The sequence below is a fragment of the Lutra lutra genome, chromosome 1 (genome assembly GCF_902655055.1).
Source record: "Lutra lutra chromosome 1, mLutLut1.2, whole genome shotgun sequence".
Lineage (NCBI taxonomy): Eukaryota > Metazoa > Chordata > Mammalia > Carnivora > Mustelidae > Lutra > Lutra lutra.
The window spans coordinates 83376964-83383905 of NC_062278.1; positions in this window are offsets into that span (position 1 = coordinate 83376964).

Consider the following 6942-nt stretch of genomic DNA (forward strand, 5'->3'; position numbering starts at 1 on the left):
TGCCTACACTCCTCGGATTGAAACCCCTTCGCCATGTTCAAAGCCAGCGGCAGAGGGAATTCCAATCTCCCTCCGACTCTGCCTCTCCGGCCCCTCTCTTTCACTCAGACAGACCCTAGTGACAACGATGGACTCACCTAGAAAATCCAGAATAATCTTTTTACCTCAAGATCCTTAATCACCTCTGCATAGTCCTCTTTGCTATATAAGCAACATATTCACAGGTTCTGAGAATTAGTGGGAGGCCATCTTGGGGTGGAGAGCATTATTCTGCCTGCCACAGGATAGGCCCAAGTATATCTCTGAGAGCCCTCGCACCCTTACCTACCAGTTAGCATAAAGGTGGCCTTGAGGAAAGAGGCTCTAAGTAATCTTGGGGGAAAGTATATAATCTAAAAACAACAACAACAACAAAACAAATTAAAAAAAAGCACATAATCTGTTCATACCTCAGTTTCTTCATCTGTGAAATTATAGAAATAGGCGTGCTCCTACATTGTCTTCCAAATCTAAACCCCATGCTCCTTTCTCTTTGGCATAATAAGTATTTGATGAAAACTGGCTGCTTACCTCAAGAAAATAAATGGAAGTTGTTCTAATGACATGGCTAACACCCAGCCCTGCCCTGGGCCACAGAGGCTCTGACAGCCTGCACCGTGGGAGCCTCAGAGGACGGCAAGCAGCCTTCTGCTTTCCTCCCAAAACAGGGACCTGGATGCCACAGGTGGGAGGTTCTGGCTGACCAGCCTCTCCCAGCAGAGCAATTCATCGTCCTGTCCCCTTCTGCTGAGTCACATAGAAGGCCTTGAGCAATGGTGCCAATCTCAGACATGGCTGCTGACTCAGAGCTGCTGGAGTGGCCCAGGGAAGCTGCAGGGGCATGAGTCACAGCCCTCCGTACTTCCCCCCTCAAATCAGCACACAGACTCCTTCCTATCTCCTCAGAGCCTCGGGCTCTTAGAGCAGCAGCCCTCAGAACAGGGAGATGGAAGGAACCTCAAACACTGTGTCACACAGGTCCTTCCCAGCAACCTTCCCTTGTCACGTGATCTTGAGGGGGTTTGTGTATTTTGATTTTCCACCTACTCTGGTAAATTGCAGTGTTTTAGTGGCCTACTTCCTTCTCTAGTCTGGCGTCAAAGTTAAGGTTCATTTTGCATCCTCGGCCCAATGAGTCTCAGAGAAACACCCAGCTCCCCTGGACTCCTCTAGGTCCCCTTTACTTTCCGCTTTCAGGATAGTGTCATCTAGCAGCAAGAGCTCTGGGCCATAAATCAGGAAGCTGGGGGTGCTGCTTTCTGTTCCCTGAGCACCTGTGGGGCCTTCAGCAAGTCACACCATCCTTTTGGGCCACCTTGGCATTTGACTCTGTTTCCTCCTAAGTCCCTTCCTGTGCCAATGTGAGGAGATCAGAGCAGCCATCCTAAAAGTCCTTTTCAGTTCTGAAAGGCAATTGCCCTCTATCATGGAGTTCCTAAATATAGAGGGTCTGGCTCAGCCTGCCCCTGGCGGCAAGCCTTCTATGGATAAGTCTTTTCCCGTGGCTCGAAACTGCCATATCTGCTCCCTCCCAGGAGAGTACTGAATACATAGCTTCATAAATGCCCTGGCACTCTGATGAGGGTTCCTGTCCTTTCTTGAGCAGGTTTTTCAGTCCCTCTCCTCCCAAGCTGGGCTGGACTGTCACCTCTACCACCAATCCCTGGGAGGTCAGGGGTTGGACTGTGGAGACTCAGCAACTGAACTGTGACTCTTCATCCATGCAATAAGCCTGTCGTCATTCCTCCATGAGATGGGCCTGCCAGACGAGTATTGGTGTCACTCTGTAGGCATAGGGAGAGATTCCTGACTATTTGGTGACCTTGAGGACAGATGCTCTTTGGTGGATGGATGTCACCTCTGTCCTTGGAGCATCTGGAGCCCACAGGGTCCCCATAATGCTGTGTCCCCTTGCCTCAGCCCTGGCCACACTTCACCAGGGACTCCTTGTTTCCAGAACCTTCTTGGCTCCTTTGAATCACAAAGATGCTCTCTGGAACTCTCTGTGGACTTTTGCCACATCCATTCAGTTGGGTTCTCGTGTTTCCCCTGAAAAAGTGAACAACCCTTTTCTGCTCATCCAGCAAAGAAATCTACCTTTTATTTATCACAGGGCTCAGGCACTGCCCTCACTTTGAAAGAAGGAAACTGAACACAAATTATCTGTGCTGTAAACTAGCTTCCCCTTCAGTCCAGACCCCAGTGCAGAGTTGGCCTGCGTGAGCTGGGCTCTCTTCCTCCTGGGTGTGTGCTTAGCTGCCTAGGAGAGAGAAAGGCCTATTGTTCGAGCATAGCTGGCACTCTCCATCAGGCCATGGGCTGGGTATTCCCCCTGGGACGTGGGAAAGTAGCCTCCAATATCCCATCATCTCCTGCCTGTGCTCTGTTTGCTTTTGTTTCTGGTCTTTCCTTCTCTGCTGTGTGGCTTTGCCAGGCACTTGGTGCCTCTCTAGTGCTTATTTCTTCCTTTAGCCTTTGCACAGTGAATGACTTTTGTATGCTTCTGGCGTTGCTTACAGAGCAGAGTGAATGTCTCTCCCACCTAAGAGGCCTGCTCCTGGCTGGCCAGTGGATCAGCTGGGCCTAGGGAATGAACAAAGGCACATTTGGCCCCCACGGAGCTTGGGGGTAGGACCTGGGTCTGGAATGTTGGGTCTCCTCTGCCTGGATTCAGGAGGAGGGCTGCTGCTTCCCAGAGAGTTGGGGTGAGGAGTGGTGGCCGGGGAGGCTTGGGGGTTGGAGGTTGAGCTTGGCCTTCTGGTCCTACCCTTATCTGCTCAGTATCCAGCCCAGCTCAGCGTCTGAGAGAGAAGCATGGCAGGAGGAGCCAGGAAATTCTAGTTGGGCCCGCCTCTGCCACCGTGTGACCCAGGGCCCCACGGGGCCTCCCGGGGTGAGCCTTCCTTCTCTGTCCCAAGTTGGGCAGTAACTCCAGCCCCACCCGCCTGCTTCCTGGGGCTGATGTGAGGAGCGAACACAACACTCTGTGAGAAGCAAAAGCCCTTTGTGAGTCAGCGGTGGGAGTCATTGCTCTGTCTTTCCCCATTACTTACCAGGCCGCCGCTCCACCCGGGCCCCATAAGCATCTCGTGAGCTCGTGCTGCCCCCTAGTGCCCAAAGTGCTCCTCAGCCTGCATTTCTTTTAAAGTAAATTTCTATTAAATCCTAAAAAGTAATCCTGATGAATATACAGTCATGGGCCCCGCCTGGATCTTACCCATTTTTATATCAATTCGTCATAAAATTTAATTTCAGATACCATTTTAATGGAGCAAGTGGCCTACGAAGAAAAAAGTGCCTACTGCAGCCCTAGACTGGAAGGGGGAGTGTGTGTGAGCTCCGTGTCCCCCATCTTGCTCCCCAGGGGCTGGCTGGGGCCTGATGGTGGCCTTTCCCCAAAAAGGCCCATGTTCCTCGCAAGATGCTGGGGATGGGGAGGAATATGTGAGAGAGCAAAGCACTTGGCTCTTCTTCAGGCTTTAAAACCTTTAAATCCCCAAAGATGATAAAAGGCCTTGATAAATGGCTATCTTTCTCTTTGCTGATAATGAGACAATGCTAGTTGGCCTGGAGAGAAGTTAGAGTTCCTACAGATTAGAAATAACAAGTGAGGGCACCTGGGTGGCTCAGTTGGTTAGGTGACTGCCTTCCACTCGGTCGTGGTCCTGGGGTCCCGCGTCAGGATCCCTGCTCGGTGGGGAGTCTGCTTCTCCCTCTGACCCTCTACCCTCTCATGCTCTCTCTCTCTCGCTCTCTCTCAAGTAAATAAATAGAGAAAAAAGAAAAAAAGAAAAAGAAATAACAAGTGACCAGTAGCTGTGATGTTCCCTTCTTTTTGAGAAGCCTCCTCACACATGTTCTCACAAGACCGCTCACTGCAGCCTAGAGGTAGCAACTGCTTTTATTTTCAGGTGAGGAATTTGAGGTCTCAGGGTCACATGTGGGTCAGAGGGGAGCAACAGCTTGTAACCAGGTGTTCTGGCTTCAAAGCCCTCACCTTCTCACCACACTGAGTGCTTGGAATTGAGTTCCCCCAGCCTTGCAGGATGGGAACAGTCCACAAGGTGGGGAGGAACCCACTGCACACAAAAAAGTAACAAGCCTTTCCCTCCGTACCTGTGGAATGAAATAATCTGGTCAACAGTCCCCCTCCAGTCATGATGAATAGTAGACTGAAAACTCATGCCCTTTGACCTGGATAACCACTTTCCTTTTCCTTTCTCATCTGACAGATTGCTTCACAGCATTCAGCATTCCAATAACTCTTTACTTCCCTTACCAGCTTTTTCCCAGGCCTCTGAGGAGTTTCCTTTTAGACTCAGCTTCCTGTCATTGGGACAGGGTTAAAGGCTGCTGGACTTCTGGAACTTTCACCCTGTGTCCTCCCCTCCTGCTCCATGCCCTCTCTGTCCTTCTCCTCCTAAGCAGGCAGGATGGTAAGCGTCTAGGGATTCACTGCCCAACTAAGAATTTTGTCCACTGGTGCCAAATATCATCCTGCTTTGAGGGAACCAGGGAGCATGACCCTGAAAAGCTTGGAGGGGGCCTGACAGTGGAGGGGCAGGTGGATAGCTCATCACAGAGGCCTGGGGGACCCAGGAAGGCAGTCGACAACCCATCATGGGAACTGCTAGCTCCAGGACTGGGTTTTCTGAGATGAGCCTCTGACACCCACAGTGCCGAGAACTGACCTGAAGGCTTGCTTCTCTACCCACAAGAGACAGGTACATTCCAGTACGTGTGTAGAAAGCCTTTTTCCAGATCCTCCATCCCTGGGGTGGAACTAAGTGAAATTATACCTGGTTTCTTACCTGATCTAGGAAATTTCACATTTTACAAACCTCTCTCGCATGCCAGCCCCTGGCATTTTTGCCTATGGCACTGCAGTTAGCCCTAGCAAAAGCCTGTGAGGTGGGAGTTCTTTGTCTTGTAAATCCTGGTCCGGAGAGCTTCAGAGAGATTTAGCCGAGATCACAAAGCTCACAGGGAGAGTACCAATGCAAGGCATGATATAAGCTTCAGCAACACTGTTGAGACTGTAGTTTGCCTGACCCCACACACCTCTGGATGTTTTTATACTTGGGGCTGAAGGGAGCCCCTTGTAACATGTTAGGGGGGTGCCTGTTTCCCATCAACTGGATTTATACTTTGGTGACTTAGTGACACATACATGTGCCTGTCACCGGCACTGGCTTTTGTACTGGTTTCCTGTCTCCTCCTGCCCCTGCACCTGGAGGCCAAGGCATGAGGGCCAGTCCCTGTGGCCTCATTTGTCTGTCTCCCACAGACGTCTGGGCAGCATGGGCAACTGACCCAGATAAGCATGGGAGAGAATATGTGCTTTGGAGCAGGTGGGGTTAGGTTTAAATTGAACATCTGCCATATTTTGAGGAGAAACAACGCTGTTTCTAGGATGGGGGTGAGGGCAGGGATGAGGAGGAGGGATGGAATCCTGGGGTCTCAGCCTGCTTCTGAGGAGAGGAAGGAGCAGGTGACAGAGCCAGTCCTCTCCAGAACCACAACCAACAGGACCCTCCTGCCCAGAGATGGGGACTGGAGCACTGCTGGTCACTGGTAATCCTCAGCTCCCCGGGATGCAACTTGCGGAACCCAGACGAGACTCTGTGGCTCCTGTTCTCCACTTTCTCTTCCATACTCACTTTTAAGGCTCCGGGTATCGGCCAGAGGGAACTCTCCCTGGAAGGGGGTGACACGCTAGTGTCAAAACGAAGCAGCATGTAATGCGGGGAGGGCCCTGGTATGGAGCCCACCAGAACGTAGGCTCTACACGTGCTTGTGTGGCCTCTGTTTTCTTAGCTTGAACACACAGTAGCTGATATTATATAACAGTGACTCACACTTCCGTAGGGCTGCTCTTAGCACTTTTTACATGAGTTAACTCATTTAATGCTCATAGTAACCTGATCCTCATTTTCCTGGTGATGTGGCCTGTAGGTCAAATCACCTGCCCAAGGTTACAAACCCGGACTTGAAATGCAGGCAGCAGCATCCCTGCTCTTGACCTCCACATGGTGCCAGCTCTTATGGTAATAATGGGGCCTTCCTCTAAGGTAGCAGGGCCAGATTAAGAAAGATCATGCTTCTAAAGCTCCTGGCACAAAGCAAAGACTCAGTTCATGCTCTTTCCTTCCCTGGTCTTTGGGTTTGAGAGGAGAGCGCCACAGCCTACCTCTCCCAGGAGGGGTCTGTCTTGCACATATACATGGTCAAGCAGTATCTGAGGGACAAATGGAAGGGCAGATTTGGATAAGGTCAGAGGTGGTAGTTGGGGCAGGTGGGAGGGGTGGGCACTAGAAGTAGAGGCCTATATGTGAGGCCAAGGTCAGGGGGCTAAAGCTGTGGCAAGTGATGTGGTTTTCCTGGGGACTCCCTGCCTGTTCAGGCATCACCAGGCTGACTAGGGGGTTGATGCCCTGATGTGGGCTTCAGCTGTTAGCCATCCTCATTTAGGTGTGTGAGTGTGTGTGTGTGAGAGAGAGAGAGAGAGAGAAACTGGATCCAGCACGGGGTCTGGGGGACGGGAAGGAGGCACTTGCCCCACCACTCCTCTGTTGCTGAGAAAAATGTGAGGCTACTCATTGGGGGGAGGGGCAGTGTGGTGGCGGAGATGGGAAGCTGGTGTAAGGAAATAGAGCTGTCCTGTTCCAGGCTGAAGATAGCCCAGGCCCACACCCAAGCTGTGGCTGCCCCACCCCTGCTCTGGCCTGCGTCAGCCAACCACTGACACAGGAAGAGTACTTCTTAGAACCCGCAGAAGAGGTTCTGTAGGGGCAGACAGAGCCCAGCTCTCTGATGGAAGGTCTCCAAGCCATCCTAGTCCAATTCAGCCAGACCCCGGCTTCACCAATACAGGCTGTCTGGGCTGCGGTTATGGAGGTGGAT